This window comes from Felis catus, chromosome C2, assembly GCF_018350175.1.
Source record: "Felis catus isolate Fca126 chromosome C2, F.catus_Fca126_mat1.0, whole genome shotgun sequence".
In the NCBI taxonomy this organism is placed as follows: Eukaryota; Metazoa; Chordata; class Mammalia; order Carnivora; family Felidae; genus Felis; species Felis catus.
In genome coordinates this window covers 56,325,768-56,342,743 of record NC_058376.1, presented here as the reverse complement: position 1 = coordinate 56,342,743, position 16,976 = coordinate 56,325,768, and the positions used below count along the sequence as shown (strand labels likewise).

Here is a 16,976-nt window from a genome sequence, read left to right as displayed (position 1 = left end):
ATATTCCCTTAGTGATTTCCCTCCCATGCAGTGACCACCCTATGTCTGAAACTCAGTATCCTCTCCTCCCAAAGAAGCTCATTTGACTCCTCTTTTGTCAGACTCTCACAGGCTGGCTAAATCCAACCTGTTACAGCCTAGAAAGGAACCATGTTGTGGTCCCTCCATCATCCTGGGATTCCAGTCGATCATAATGCCATTTCCTTTTCATATTTATTCTATTTCTGCCATTGCTACTTTCAGTCCAGACTCTAGAACAACAGGCTCCCATTACTCTTACCATCTCATGCTAACCAATTATTGATGTTGGATCAATAATCCCAAATGCTACCTTCACGGTGCAATTTTATGACTTAAAAACCTTCCATGGCCTGTTTCTGATTCTGTGTCTCCCTCTCTTTCTGCCCCTCCCCCGTTCATGCTCTCTCTCTGTCCCAAAAATAAATAAACGTTAAAAAAAAAAAAGGGGGCGCCTGGGTGGCGCAGTCGGTTAAGCGTCCGACTTCAGCCAGGTCACGATCTCGCGGTCCGTGAGTTCGAGCCCCGCGTCGGGCTCTGGGCGGATGGCTCAGAGCCTGGAGCCTGTTTCTGATTCTGTGTCTCCCTCTCTTTCTGCCCCTCCCCCGTTCATGCTCTGTCTCTCTCTGTCCCAAAAATAAATAAACGTTAAAAAAAAAAATAAAAAAAAAAACCTTCCATGGATCGTGATATCCTGTCACAAGACGCTAAGCCTTTGTACCTGGCTTTCAGTGTATCTTGCATTGTTTCCCCACATTATTCACATGCTCTCTAACTCCTATTCAACTTAATTGATTTATTAAGATCTCATAAATTGTCATTAGATCTATTAGTCATTGTGAGATCTGATAATTAATGACCTACTAATGATTAGGTCTAATAATTCATTTTACATATCATAATTAAGTATTTGTGGGTGGCACACAGGATTGTCCAGTGAATGGCTGTGGGAGATTCTGTCTGAGTTACCTGGCGATGAGCAAGCAGGGACCCATGGCTCCTGCCTGCCCCCCAGCTCCAACCGTGAAGGAGGTGCTCATAATCTCTACCTCCCCCAAGGTTTCCAGGAGTTGAGCAGCAGACATTCCCAGGATCTCTCAAATAAATCTTTCTCAAGCTCAAATGATGTGGCACCCAAACTCAGACTGGTCTCCTTGCAGGATATTCTCACAATGGCCCTAAAAAAAGAGAGCAGTCTTGGGGTACCTGGGTGGCTCAGTTGGTTAAGTGTCTGACTTTGGCTCAGGCCACGATCTTGCAATTCGTGAGGTCAAGACCCGCCCCGGGCTCTGTGCTGGGCTCTGTGCTGAAAACTTGGAGCCTGGAGCCTGCTTCAGATTCTGTGTCTCCCTCTCTCTCTCTCTGCCCCTCCCCTGCTTGCACTCTGTCTCTCTCTCTCTCTCTCTCTCTCAAAAATAAACATTAAAAAAAATTTAAAAAAAAAAAAAAAGAAAGAACAGTCTTGATGGATACAGATGTCTCTGACTCAACTTGACTCTGAGCAAGATGCTGTGTGAACAGGACAGTGTTAGCATCATAAGATTTTTTTAATGGAGAAATGGGCCTGGTCTCTTTCAACAATTCAGAACATCAGATGGCTAATAGTTGAAGACCTCAGAAACTGTCCCATCCAAGAACTATCTAAAATAAATTTAAATTAGAACAGAAAAGTGAATTCTATTGATTTATAAAGTTGTATAGTTTCTGCATTTACTGCTAGAGCTTCACACAAATGGCAGCTTCTAGATTATAGCAGATTTACTTTTCACCAAGTTCAAGGGTACAGTCTCCAATACAGAAAGTCACAAGGAAAGTATGCTATGAGTAGTGAACACAAAGCAAAGCAAAGCAATAAGGAAATGGTGACCCGGGTTACCTTAAACCTAAAATTTGTAGAACCTACAAAAGCTAGAGTAACAAGAAATAAGGTGGGGGGGGGGGAGCGGGGCAGAGAGAAAGAGAGGGAGGGAGAGGGAGAAAGAGAAAGGGAAGGAGATTTATTTCAGATCTTATGGCAGTGAATGAGGCAGCAAAGCTGATATTGAGCTATAAAATGGTCTATATACTGATGTCATATAAAGACCGTACAATGGATTATAATGCAAAGTTGATACAGAAAGAAGAGGAACAGCAATAATAGGAAACACCTATTCAATGAGAGCACTTTGTGCACCAAACAGGGCATAAACACTTTACACGGATTATTTCATTTAAAACAAATCTATATGACAGATGCTGCTCTTTTCAATTTGTTGTTATAAGAACACAGGTAGACTAAGAGCTTCAGCATTTTGTGTAAGATTTTTAATCAAGAAAAAAGATTAGAGGGAGGATGGGCAGAAAATAATTTAGCACAAATAGCAAATAGCAGAGGAGAATTTGAACCCAGCTCTTCCGACCCCAGCATACATGCTTCCAACAATACACAAACTCATGCTAATGTCATGGGCCCACGCAGTTACTACAACCTCCCAGACACATTTTTCCCTTATGCTCCAGGCACCCGCTGGGAGTTGCCCAGGATCCTCTAGTTTGCAAGTTGTGTGGGTAAGAATAGATAAATGGATTCGACATGAGAGGCAGTGTTGTCACAGTCCTTCCCCATTGGTTAATTAGGAGGAGGCACGCAAGACAGAAGGACAGTTAGGGTATTGGATTCAACTGCTGCAAGTCACAGAACAGCCTGCTGTGAGGATGGGCTAAGACAGGCTGTGTGGAGAGGACAGAGCTAAGATGCTCCCAGGATTCTTACCAATGCAGCATCACAAGCAGCTTTTAAATCAAGATGCTTCCTTCCTGAGGCATGTATAAGGAAAGCTAGAAAACAAAAAATAAAAGCCGTAAGATGCCTGAAAATTACGTTTTGTTTAACGTCTTCAGTCAGGCAGGAACACCGTTGGTTAGCAAGTATTTATGGAGAGTTGGTTCTTGGTGAGGATCTCTGAAAGCTGTGAAGAATGAAACAATATAATAAATAGTGTCCTCAAAGAGATTATAGCTCGAGACACGTAATTTGATACAAGGTACCAAACTGCACAGTACAATGCAGCAAGTTTCATGAAAGCATCTGACCCATTTGATTCCCTAGTGCCTAATACCACCGTCAGCACATACACCCCGCCGCCTGCCTCGCCTCATTTAGTCATGTTTGTTGCACACAGTGAGCTGAGAAGGCAACTTTGCTTCCCAGGAATAAACAACTGTGGTACCAGAACCTAGGGTATAATTTTCCTTCCTTTCATTGTTTTCTTTAAAGTGCCTTTAAAATCATTTAGGGCACTAATGTACCCTCTTAATTCATCTTTATCAGCTCCATACTTCACAATTTCTGTGACAGCTCACTTCCTTTTTCTACTCTTTAAATTATAAATGCAACGTTTGATTAAAAAAAAAGGATATTCCGGGACATTTGGATGGCTCAGTCGGTTAAGCGGCCGGCTTCGGCTCAGGTCACAATCTCATGGTTCGTGAGTTCGAGTTCTGTGTTGGGCTCTGAGTGGACAGCTCCGAACCTGCTTTGGATTCTGTGTGTGTGCTTTGGATTCTGTGTGTGTGCTTTGGATTCTGTGTGTGTGTGTGTGTGTGTGTGTGTGTGTGTCTGCCCCTCCCCTGTTCACTCACTCTCAAAACTAAATAAGTAAACATTTTTTTAAAAAGGATATTCATACAGTGGAAACACTCCTACAGCCTCTCTTATAAACAAAAATATGAAATACCAAAATTTAAGATACCCTGAAGGGCAAGAGCTAGTTTTGGCTGTTCAGCTTTCATTAGGGCCACTGTGATTTATCTTAGGCTTATGGGTATTTATTTGAATGAGGATATGATTTCATGACTCTCTCTAGAATATAGTAAAGTTAGCCAAGAACTGAAACTACCATGTAAATATTCACAAGACTACAAGGTCAAACCCCTAAAGAAACAAGATTACCAGGCCTTTATAGGACCCCCAGTGCACTGCTGAAAACAAACAAACCAAAAGTCATAAACAATTTAATCATAAGGGAAACATTTATTAAGTTATTGATAAAGGTTCCCATTCAGTATGTGGCTATTCTATGCCAGACACTGTGTTCATTGCCTTGCACTGTGTTTAGCATTATTACAAGCTCTTAAAAAGTATTGGTTAATTTAACATCTTATTTTTAATCTTCACAAAAAAGCTTAATGTAGATTTTATTAGATCCATTCTCCATGTGAGAAAATCAGGTCAAATAGCTAATAAATGGTGTCTAAGCACTTTTCTCTACACTGAACTGCCCCTCACCTGGCAAAAGGAATCTGATGATTCTGCATTGAATATAATTTATAAAACATTGACTTTGTATTTTGCAATTTGAATGTCCTTAAACTGAGCATCGACTCTTCTAAATAGCAAGCATATAGAAAATACAAATACATCATTCTGCATGCATAACCGAGTGGTTAAAATTGCAACTACTTGACCTTCCATTGTTGTGGATTTGCATACACACAATTTTGAGGTCCTTTGAATGAGACAGAGCAAGACATCAAAAATATTATTTCAAGTTGGTAATTAATATCATAGCAAATGCAACAGTAAATAATGTATCCTTGGACTTCTATTTGAATTATTCTTTAACTACAGAAGATACATACATAGAGATACAGAGAAAGAGAAAGAAGAAACACTTGCTAAAAGGAGACTCTAAGAGAAAGGGAAAAAGTGGATTTGAACACTTGGCATTTGACCTCTGTAGTCTTTTCTTAAAAAAAAAAAAAGTTTTTTTAATGTTTATTTGTTTTTGACAGAGAGAGACAGAGCATGAGCAGGGGAAGGGCAGAGAGAGAGAGGGAGACACAGAATCGGAAGCAGGCTCCAGGCTCTGAGCTGTCAGCCCAGAGCCTGATGTGGGGCTCAAACCCACGGACCACGAGATCATGACCTGAGCCAACGTTGGAAACTTAACTGACTAAGCCACCCAGGCGCCCCCCCCCCTTTTTTTTAATGTTTATTTATTTTTGAGAGGTCCTCTGTAGTCTTTTCTATCTCTAATATTTTATAATATAAATTGCCAATAAAACAATTACACTCGGTGTTTTAAACAAACTTGACATACTTTCTCCTTTCTTTTTGCTGCTGCTGTTATATATATAATACAAAAAAATCAAATCCTCATCAATTCTAAGAATCATTCTAATAGGTAGAAAATTATTATCACTATTTTCATATTGAAGACAGAGAAATTACAATAAGGAAAATTTGTGATTGACCAAGCTCCTAAATCAAATGAGGAAGACATAAACATAAGAAAACAGAAACAGGGGTGCCTTGGGTGGCTCAGTCAGTTAGATGTCCAGCTCTTGATTTCGGCTTAGGTCAGATTCTCATGGTTTGTGGGATCGAGCCCCAAGTTGGGCTCTGCACTGACATTGTGGAGCCTACTTTGGATTCTCTCCCTCTCTCTCTCTCTCTCTGCCCCACCCCACTGCTCGCAGATGCGTGCGTGCACTCTCTCTCTCTCAAAACAAATAAATAAACATTAAATAAAAAAAAAAAAAACACAAAACAAAACAACTTGCTTTAATACCCAGGGTGTAATTCTAAAAACTAAAAAAAGAAATGTTACTAATTTTTTTTATTTTTAATGCACTATCATAACTGTGAACAATTACATATAATGATACGTAAGAATAGATAGTTCAAATATAAAGCAAATCATGTACATTTTATTTCTATAGGAGTTTTATTTTTCAATATCCATATTAAATCTAAACAGAAACAAATCAAATCACAAATCATAATATCACATTAGAATATCTGTATTTGAATTTTATTTATTAATAATTGAGGTAGAAAGAATACGTGTCAATGGAATCTATTTATATTCTCTCTACATTATTTGTGGAGTTTGGATTGACCTTAATAAATTAAATATTATGAATACATTAGCCCTCAGAAATGAGAATGAAGAAGATATAGACATTCTCTTAGAAATCTATGACCTTACTTGCTTGCAAGATTCAGTAACTGTCATGGCCACATTTATCTGAATGATGGATATTTTAAAACGTTCCAGGGAACACACAGCTGAGTTCTTCATGGAAAGCAACAATGGCTTTACATAGCATCTTCCCTGTGCAGAGTTTCTGAAATTTAGCAGACAGCCAGGTATCAAGGGAGCAAGACAGGGTGTTCAGGGATGTCAATCAGGGGTCTGAAGTTCTCTCCACACCTTAGTGAACAGGCAGGCTATTTCACTGACCTACACCTTGATTTCCTTATTGGCAAAATGAGACTAACGCCACCAAGCTTGAAGAATTATGGTGGGAAAAAGTCACCTTAACACACCGGCTGATCGCATTCATTGCACAGCTAAGCCTTCGGGATGGGAATGTGTCCAGGGCGGCTCAATTCTTCACATGACACAGGCTTAATGTAGGTCCTTTGTCAAGTCATTGCTCGGTTTCTCCATCTGACACGTCACCTCTGTAAATCTGAGGGGAGAACCTTTTTGAGATGATTGATAGGAGGAGATTTCTACTGCACAGCATGATATTTACCTTTATTATTATTTATACTTTTCAAAGAGAATTACAGTTTGTTCCTGAGGAGTCTGGTTAGAGTTCCACGGGATTTGCAGTTTTGAAGTGAAACTGGGGGCCAGGAAGGAGGAACTGTCCCTGTGAAGTCACTTTCAGTACATACCCACAGCTATATAAGCCCCGGCTGCCAGTAGGATGTGGCAGCCATCTGCCAATGTTACCCAACACTTATAAAACAGTCCCTTGAAAGGTTTAATTCCCTGTGGTAAATAAAACAAATTTTATTCCAAAATTTGAGAAGCATAAGCATGTCTAATTCTGATCCACAAACACATCGATCAACTAGCATCTCTAATTGAAGTGTGCAGCATTTTACTGTTTTACTTCTGTTTACTATTTATCTCTTCGTTTACATATTTATGGCATTCTTTTCTTCTTCCCTAAGAGTGAAAACTGGCAGCTCCTAGAAGCTGGGAAATCAGAGGCACTAAATGATATAAAAACAGAAAAGGAACAATTACCCACAGTAAACAAAAAAGAGTTTTCTCTGAGAGCTACATGAAGCAGCATATTTTTGATAGCTTTTATGCTCTGTCAACTTCCAGGCAAGCCATTAAAGGAAGAAGGAGGAGAAAGAAGGCAAAAGAGGCCTCAAAGCACTTGGCGGTTTTCCATAATGAGCTTCCTGTCTAAGTCTCCAATAAAGGCCAGCTCCAGTAATGGGCCCCCGGTGAACTCAACATTCCTAACCCACATGTGTTGCTCCACACAGCTGCATAAGGTAGAGAGAGACGAGGAGGCACCCCAGCTTTTACACGGCTCCTGAAAGGCAAGGTCCAAGACATATTATTCATCGCTGTATCCCCAGCGCCCAGCTGGGATTAGGTGTTTGCAGAATCAATTTGAATATGATTATGTGTTTCTGAGGGTGTTAAATAAAAAGATCCTTTAAATGCCTTATTCAGAAAACGTATTTTTCCCTGACCAAACTATATCAGTTCCAGTGACTGTGTTAATCCATGCTGATCCATGTATCTCCTTCACCAGATACATATGCATTTGCTGTAATCTATTCTTGTTTCTCACCTCCTTATCCCCATATGTAAGTAACTGATCATCCACTCTCAGATTTCCTTGCTGATTCAGATGCTCTGACTACTTTCCAACTTTATTCTAAAACATTCCAGGGATGCCTGGGTGGCTCAGGTGGTTCAGTGCTCAACTCTTGGTTTCGGCTCAGGTCACGGTCTCACGGTTTCATGAGTTCGAGGCCCACACTGACAGTGCAGAGCTTGCTTGGTATTCTGTCTCCCTCTCTCTCTGCCCCTCCCCTGCTGGTGCGCTCTCGCTCTCTCTCTCTCTCTCTCTCTCTCTCTCTCTCTCTCTCTCTCTCTCCCCCTCCCTCCCTCTCTCTCTCTCTCTGTCTCTCTCTCTCTCAAAATAAACAAACTTTAAAAAATAAAACATTCCAGCAGCCAGCTTTAAGAGTATCCTTGATCTCCTCTTCCTAAATGGTATGGGAAAATGACTCTAAGAATATTCTGCCAGTTGAAGGCTGAGGGCTGAGTCTGCTCCCTCTTGCTAGCCCCTGCCACCTCCAGCTGGCTTTTTAAAGGACTGAGCCACCAGTAGGAACTCTAACATTCTTGCCAGCAGCCTTCTTTCAGACTTACCTGCTGGACTTCCACACATCCGTTACCAAAGCTCTGGAAAAACTTTGTGTCCTCCACACTCTGCCCGGGAATCCACTTGGGGTTTAGTTTCTCTATTTGAAGCAGTTGGCTTTGGGACAGTGGCAGTGGTAATTAAGGGAAAACGGTCCCAACAGGAGACGGTCTGAGCAGCAGCACTGCAAGTCCAGCTGTTGAAGACTGGTGGAATATTCTTTGTTAAAAGTGCTGAAGATGGCAGCAATCAGCGCCTGGGAACCCCCCACTACTCTTCCACGAGACAGGACGTGTTTCAGAAGCCTAAGGTTTCAGACATTATGCGAGGAGGATCTGAGTCAATGACTACCGAATACACTGTATGTGGCAACAAATTCTCTCAACAAGCCTTCTGTAGGCTGGTGGCCAGAGAGGCACCTGCTACCATTGCAAATGCCACTGTAATGAAGCAATTCTGCTCAAGGATGCCATGGCCAAGATTCAAATAAAGCTCCCCTGCAAAAGTGATTTTTTTTACTTTATTTTTGGGGGAAGTTTTAGGTTCACAGCGGAAGTGAGGGGAAGGTACAGAGATTTCCCATATACCGTGTGTTCCCACACATGCATAGCCTCTCCCATTAACAACATACCCCACCAGAATGTAACATTTGTTTTAAATGACAAATCTACATTGACATATCACAATTACCCAAAGTCCATAGTTGACCTCACAATTCACTCCATGTGTTGCACATTCTATGGTTTTGGACAAATGTATAATGGCATATATCTATTACTATAGTATCATACGGAGTATTTTTACTACCCTAAAAAAAAAATCCTCTGTGCTCTGCCTATTCATCCTTCTTCCCCATTCCCTAACATCTGCCAACCACTAGTGTTTTTACTGTCTCCATACTTTTTGCCTTTTCCAGAATGTTATATAGTTGGGAGTCATACAGTATGTAGCCTTTTCAGATTGGCTTCTTTCATTTAGTAATATACACTTAAGGTGCTTTCATATCTTTCCATGGCTTGATAGCTGTTTTTCTTTTAGCACTGAATAATATTCCACTGTTTGGATGTACCACAGTTTATTTATCCATTCACCGACTAAAAGACAACTGGTTGCTTGCAAGTTTGGACAATCATGAATAAAGCCACTATTAACATCCATGTGCAAGTTTTTGTGTGAACGTAAGTTTATATCTTCTTTGTATAAATAACCAAGGAACACAATTGCTGCATCTTATGACAAGATTATATTTAGGTTGCATAATATTTTATTAGAGCTGATGTTATATATGCTAAGCCATACCAAGTTAATCATAAATATAGATATATTTATCATATATATTTATAGGGGCGCCTGGGTGGCTCAGTCGCTAAGCACATATATTTATAAATGTAAAAAAAGAATGTTCAGTTTTATAAAAACAAAAACCACCAAACTGCCTTCCAAAGTGGCTGTACTATTGTTCACTCCTGACAGCAACAAATGTGCACCCCTGTTGCTCCACATCGCAGTGTTCTGGCTTTGGGCCATTCTAACTGCTATGTAGTAGTATCTCGTTTTCATTTGCATTTTCCCGATGACATTGGATATAGACCATCTTTTAGTATGCTTATCTGCCATCCATATACCTTTTCTGGTTAGGTGTCTGTTATAAAAGTGACATTTTAATTAAAATAATTCTCTTCAAGAAACAATGAAGAAGAAAAATTCTTCCCTTGCACCTATCCTTACAGTCACCTCAGGCAATGGGTGGCTCAGTTAAGCTTTCGACTTCAGCTCAGGTCATGATCTCACAGCTTGTGTGTTCAAGCGCCACATCACACTCTATCCCCACAGCTCAGAGCCTGGAGACTGCTTCTGATTCTGTGTCTCCCTCTCTCTCTGCCCCTCCCCTGATCATTCTCTCTCCCTCTCTCTCTCTCTCTCTCAAAAATAAACAAACATAAAAATTAAAAATAAAAAAAGTCACCTCAGGCAAGACAACTTTGTAAAGGAAAAAACAAAATTAGAAACTGAACACATTCTGATTTCAAGACTGAGTACAAGCAACAGTAATCAAGAGGTAATACTGGCGTAAAGATAAACACAAGGACAAAGGCAACTTAGTAGAGAAAAAGTATCTATTCAACAAGTAGTGGTGGACTAATAGATATCCATAGGCAAAAATAAGAACTTTGGTCCATACACTGTATCACACATAGGCAAAACAGAGTACATACTTTACGATTCAATTTGTATAAAATCTAGGAAATGCAAATAAACTATAATGACTGAAAGTAGATCAGTCATTGCCTGGAAGGGGGTGATGGGGAAGAGTGGGAGCAAAGGATTACCAAGGGGCATGAGGAAACCTTGGAAAGATTAAACAAAGCAAGGCTGGGCATGGAGAGCCTCAGACTAGCTAACAGATGGGCCTCTGACTTAGCCAACCCAGTGGAGAGCTCTGAGCAAAACCTGTTCGTTAGAAGAGTCTCATCTCCTACTGTGTAGAAATGGCCAGACTGTGGTAGTCCTGCCATGCTCAGTCAGTGGCTGTGGACCTCTTGGAAAGGGGATGCCCTCCCCGAGAACAGAAGCCCAGGACGATCCCAAAGGCACTGAAGAGGAAAGCCGTCAATTCCCAGCACTCTGTACCAAACAACTTCCCTCTAAGCAACCTGACCAGCTCTCCTCCTTGGCTGCCACACCACCAAAGGAAAAAATACATTTTCTTAAAAACTCTAGAGTGTACAGTAAGTTTTCCAAAACTGGTCCTGAGACAGCTGGAAGATCCTCAATGATGGTAAACCATTGCAAATCTTAGTGAGTTAGAAATGAGAAACTTATCTGTCAGACAAATTAGCCTAACTATTATTGATCAGGAGGTTCGGAGAAACATCCTTTTTTAGTATGTTCCTTCTCCACAGTGGAGAAGAAAAAACAAAAGCAAATGCCCAAGTGGTATTAAGCCTTCTGCAAAAGAAATCGCTTCTTTATGTCTGTCCAGTGTGGAGGAAAATTCAACCACTCCCTAAATAAATTCTCTTCTCAAGAAGACCTTACACTTTGTTTGATAATACTATGTCAGATAAGACCCCAATATTACTACTACTACTACAGAATAATAGCAGTTCCCATGCAAGGTGGAACAAGTCCAAATGGAATCTAAAGTCATCAATGCAAAAGATTCCACTTTTATTTTCAAATTCAAGTTAATCAGATGCATAAGTAAACACGCTCAAAAAGGAAATAAATTTGCTATTCTCAATACTTTCCCAATGAAGGGAAAGAGAATACATTTCCAGAATACGGAGTGAAAGGGACATGGTGAAATATCCTTCCTATTTGAAACAGTGGTTGCATTACTGAACCACCTGAATAATTAAGCAAGCACTTGCCACCTGCAGGAAACAGAAAATGAAGGATAACATCAAGTACCTCTCAGCTCTAACTCTGAAAAAAGAAAATGATTTTTCCTGGGAATCAGTGGTTCCAACTTGATAAACTGGCACAAAATTATTACTTTCCTATAGTTTACAAATTGAGACATAGCACTTTTTAAAAGATCACCTGTTCATCTTTGATGGTTGTACATTCTTCCCTGTGTTCTCATTTTTCTTTTTCAATCAACGTGCACGCGCGCGCACACACACACGCGCGTTACACATGTTCACATATACACACTACATGTTAAGCTTATAACATGATTATGGAAATAGATTGTGAATTAGGAGACCAAGGCTTTATATTCATACCTGCTACTGGATATTCTGCCTTAGGTTAATGTTAATTTTTCATTTAAATTAATTTTTAATTCCATTTTTGCACATGTCCAAGAAATGACTGTTAAAATATAAATATACAAAGACACTCTTTCTGCAAAATGGAAACATATTCTGCCTCCAAAGTACCAGATACAGTCTCTCTCTGCAAGTAATGTTTTGTTTAAGAAACAGCAAGAAAAAAACGTATAAAGTACATGGAAAAACACCAAGGAAAATGAAAATGCCCAAATAGGAATTTGGAGTCCCTTGCCTAAATAAATGCAATGGCAGTAGCTACACAGCAGTTTGAAAAGCTTGCTTAAGACGAATTTTATTGTGCATACATCAAAAAACAAAGGAAAAATTCAAGAATATGAATCAGGTAATAATTAAATCTAATTAACCACCATCGAGCTTTTGCTATGTATCAGACTCTATGCTAACCACTTTACTGACATTTTCTATTTAAACGTTACAAGAGTGCTAGGAAGTAGATATTAAAATCCCCATTTTAGAGGTGAGAAAAATCAGAACTTAAAAGATTAAATGCCTCACACACTGAAAGATCTGGAGTTCAAAAATACCTTTGTTTTACTAGAGCCACACTATAGCGATTCCAAATAAAGCAAAGACCTAGTGATACTGGTTCTCAAACATTAGTGTGTCAGAATCACCTGGCAGACTTGCTCAGATTGCTAACCACCACCCCCAAAGTTTGTGATTCACAGGTGCAGCTGGAGAATTTGCATTTCTATCCAATTCCCAGGGGATGCTGATGCTAGTCTAGAAACTACATTTTGAGGGGCACCTGGGTGGCTCAGTCAGTTAAGCATCCAACTCTCCATTCTGGCTCAGGTCATGATCTCACAGTCGTGAAACTGAGCCCCGCTGGGCTCTGTGCTGAGCATGGAGACTGCTTGGGATATTCTCTCTCTCTCTCTCTCTCTCTCTCTCTCTCTCTCTCTCTCTCTCTCTCTCTACCTCCCCCTCTCTTTCTCTGCTTCTCCCCTGCTCATGGGCACACTCATGCTCATGTTCTCTCTCAAAATAAATAAACACACAAAAAAGAAAGAAACTACATTTTCAGATGCACCGTGCTAAACCACTGGCTTCCAGACTTAGGTTTCATAAATTAATTAATAAATAAATAAATAAATAAATAAATAAATAAATAAATAAATAAAAACAATTAAAACTTTAATGAAGTTTGACAGATCATCAAATCTTACTATGCTAAGTTGGTACAAAAATTACACACACACACACACACACACACACACACATGCACACACACACAAAACCTGTGTTAGTATTTCTATAATTTTTGTTTTCTTTCTTTTTTTAAAATTAAGGCATGATTTACATATGGGAAAATCGATCCTGCAAGTTTGACAGACATATACTGTTAAAGACCATTTGGATTGTTTCCAGTTTGGAGCAATTATGAAAATAACAGTTATAAACATTCACAAATATGATTTGTATGTGTGCTCAGGAATGGGATTACTGAATCATATAGTAAGAGTAGCTTAAACTATATAAGATACTCCCCAACTGGTTTTTCAAATTTAGCTGTATCATTTTATATTCTTACCAGCAATGTTTGAGAGTTGTTTCACATCTTCACCAAGACTCACTATGGTCAGTTGTTTTGTTTTTAATCTTCGCTATTCTAACAAATGTATAGTGAGATCTCGTTGTAGCTATAATTTGTATTTCCCCAATTAATAACGATGCTGAGCATTTTTTGTGTCTTCAAACTTTGCTCTTCTTTCTCAAAATTTTTGTCTATGCTAGTGGCTCTGTCTTTCCATATAAATTCTAGAATCAGCTTGTTGATTTTATATAAAACGTACTGCAGAGATTTTGAATATCATTGTATTGACTCTGTACATCAAATTAGGAAGAATTAAGATCTGAACCAAATTGGGTCTTCCAGTTCACGAATATGGCATATGTCTCTTTGATTTTTTACATCAGTATTTTCTTGTTCTCAAAATGCAGATCTTAAACATATGTTGTAAGACTTATACCTAAATATCTCATTTCAAGGTGCTATAATAAGGATACTTTTTAAATTTTAATGTTCAAGTCTTTATTACTAATATATCACTTTAGTTTTCAAAGATGCTTTACTGCTAAAAATGAGAAGGGTGCACAGTGAAATTTCAATAAATATTTTTGGTTTAGTGAATAAATTAATGAATAAGTAAAATGAGGAAAATACAGAATACAAAAGCAGCTTCAACTTACAGAGAAGGTGATAAACCTAAGGATGTAGAGGGCCAGGATGTCTAATTTCCATCCTGATGCTACTCAGTTGTCCTTTGGGGTTTAACTCATGTTTCTTAGATATTCAGGTATGTGTCTCCTTGACATTCAGTCTCAAAGTATATATAACTTACTGCAACAGCCCATTCTTAGCCCCACCCAGAGTCATTTTATATCAATGACTTTCTATCCACCCTACTATAATTTTTTCATAACCGTCTATACTGCTTGACCTTTCCTTTTTATTGACTTATTTGATTATTTTTGGTCTTCCCTCACTAGTTTTATTTACTGCTATATAAAGAACTTCGAACAAAGTCTAACACACAGAAGTCATCAGTATGCATTTATTGGAAAAAAGACGGAAAAAATGTGTAGATACAGGAATGAGCTGTAAAAATAACCATTTTTAAATAAAAAAAAAAAAAAATAGGGGCGCCTGGGTGGCTCAGTTGGTTAAGTGTTCAACTCTAGATTTTGGCTTAGGTCATGATCTCATGGTTCGTGAGATCAAGCTCCAGGTAGGGCTCTATACTGACAGCAAGGGGCCTGCTTGGGATTCTCTCTCTCCCTCTCTATTTGCTCCTCCTCCACTTGCTCTTTCTCTCAAAATAAATATTTAAATAAGAATAATAAAATAAATATAACAAAAAAGTAAAACCACTTGAAAGACTAAGCAATACCATAAAGTACTAGGAAAATTTTTTAAATATGCAAGACCTTCATGGAAGAACTACAAAATACTTCTTGTGGGACATACAAGAAGCCCTGAATAAACACCATATTCATGACTAAGAAACTCAAAACCACAGAAGTTATTAATTTTCCTTAAAAAATATATATAAATGTATTGTACCTCCCAGGGACAGAACTACAGTGAGGGCAGTGGGACTAGAGAGAACCCTGATGAGGGTACAAACTTTAAAAGGATTAAAAAAAAAAAAACTTCAGTAATCAAGATAAATAATATCTTAATGCAATATTTTTGCAAATTAATGCAAAAAAAGTCAATGATCATTATAACAAAGTATACAAATTTTCAATAAAGAATAAAAGATAAGATCAGTCCTGATTTTCCATTTCACCTCCACTTCCAATATGACTTGACATGGGCACTATTACTGATCTGATGTTCATTAAAAATGTTGATATTTTGTTATTCAGGTACTTTTTGTATTAACTTTTTATTTCTGAAACATTATTCATCTTGATTACTGAGTTTGGGGGGACACCCCATTATACTTTGCTCTTGAGATAAATGTTTCATTTTCATCATTTGACTCCTCCTAGTTTTAGCCAAGCAATTTCTACAGAAACTACATAAGATTTTTAAGTCATTTATCAAACTGATTCTTTTTTAAAATTTTATTTTAGAAAGAGAGGGAGAGCATGAGTGGGAAAGGGACAGAGGGGGAAAAAGAATCTCCATGCTCAGCATGGAGTCTGACACAGGGCTTGATTCCACCACCCTGGGATCATGACCTGAACGAGAACACGAGTCGGACACTCAACCAACTAAGCCACCCAGGCACCCCAAACTGATACTTACATGCGAACGTTAGAAGGTAGGTCTAAGAGTAGTTAAAAGGTACTGAAATGTAAGAGCCAAACAATCCTTGAAAAACCTACTAATTAGTCATCTTCACAGATCAAGGTATATGTCTCCTCAACCACAGCAACGACAGAGACAAGCTCAGTAGCTGCAGACTGTAGTTAAGGGAACTGGACAGAAGCAGCAGGTATTGAGAGAATGAATACGAAGCAGCTTTTGCTAAAAGAAACCACCAAGTGGCCATTCGGATCACATCTGCGATGTAGAAAAACACAAAAGGTACCTGACCACTCCCCCATCCACCCAACAAGGAACAGAGTGGATGGAGGACTTGCAGGGTGGGGCTAGAATCCCAGTTACTTCGCTAGCTGATGTCAAGAAGATATGGGATATCTTTAAGGATCTCCAGATCTATCCATGGAGAAGCTAAGAACTACCAAGTACATTTACAGTACACATCACTCCTCAATCTCCTTGTACATATCCTTGCTATGTGGTGGCTCTGGATGGGCCCCTGGATTTGATACTTTGATTTCTTGACTCCTATTCTGGATTCACCCCTATTTCCATGATAGCCTGAATCATGGGTTTATCCCTTTTCAGATTCTCTCTGCCCCTCCCCACCTTACCTGGGTAATTAACTACACCCCCCCCCCACCCTTAACCTCCAACACCATCTCCCAGCTGGTTTCTCTGTCCAGTTGTAATCTTCATCTACTCCTGTTTCTAGTTCCTCATGAATAGTTATAAGCAGGACTGTGACCTAGAGAGGAAGAACCCTTTGTATTGCCATATGCAGAAAGTAAAATATAAAAATCAATTAGAAAAATAGAGACTCTCACTTTTGTTTTATATTGTGGGACTTAAGCTACTAGTACTTAGAAAAATTAAATTAAGCTGAACTAAAAATTTGAAGAAAAGGATAGACCAACTGTATCTGCTATTAAATCGAATAAGAAGTTTTAAAAGATGCTAGGATACAGAACTTCTACTGATTATCAGCACCTAATGCTAACACGTTTCTGAGAAGCAACCATGTGTAACAGGTGTACCATTCATCACAAACTGAACAAAGAAAAGGTGTCTGCAGTCAAAGGATTTTTTCCCTCTCATTTGGCCCTGCCAAACCCTTTTCTAAAGCCTCTTACAAACATGAGAAAGACAAGCAAGACTGTGCCTTTCCTACTAGCAGATAAAACCCCTGCTTTTCCTAGGCGCTGCAG

General features: G+C 39.1%; 1 long non-coding RNA gene across 1 annotated transcript in view; it reads right to left on the bottom strand.

The window, feature by feature from the left end:
• Positions 1-1,419: 1,419 nt before the first annotated feature.
• The window catches only part of LOC109503432, a 148,030-nt gene continuing 132,473 nt past the window's right edge, over positions 1,420-16,976 (bottom strand). The window contains exons 3-4 of the long non-coding RNA XR_006585041.1: positions 6,322-6,477; positions 1,420-2,835 (exon numbers count right to left, since the gene is read on the bottom strand). This is a non-coding gene — a long non-coding RNA (uncharacterized LOC109503432). The remainder of the gene's footprint in view (positions 2,836-6,321; positions 6,478-16,976) is intronic.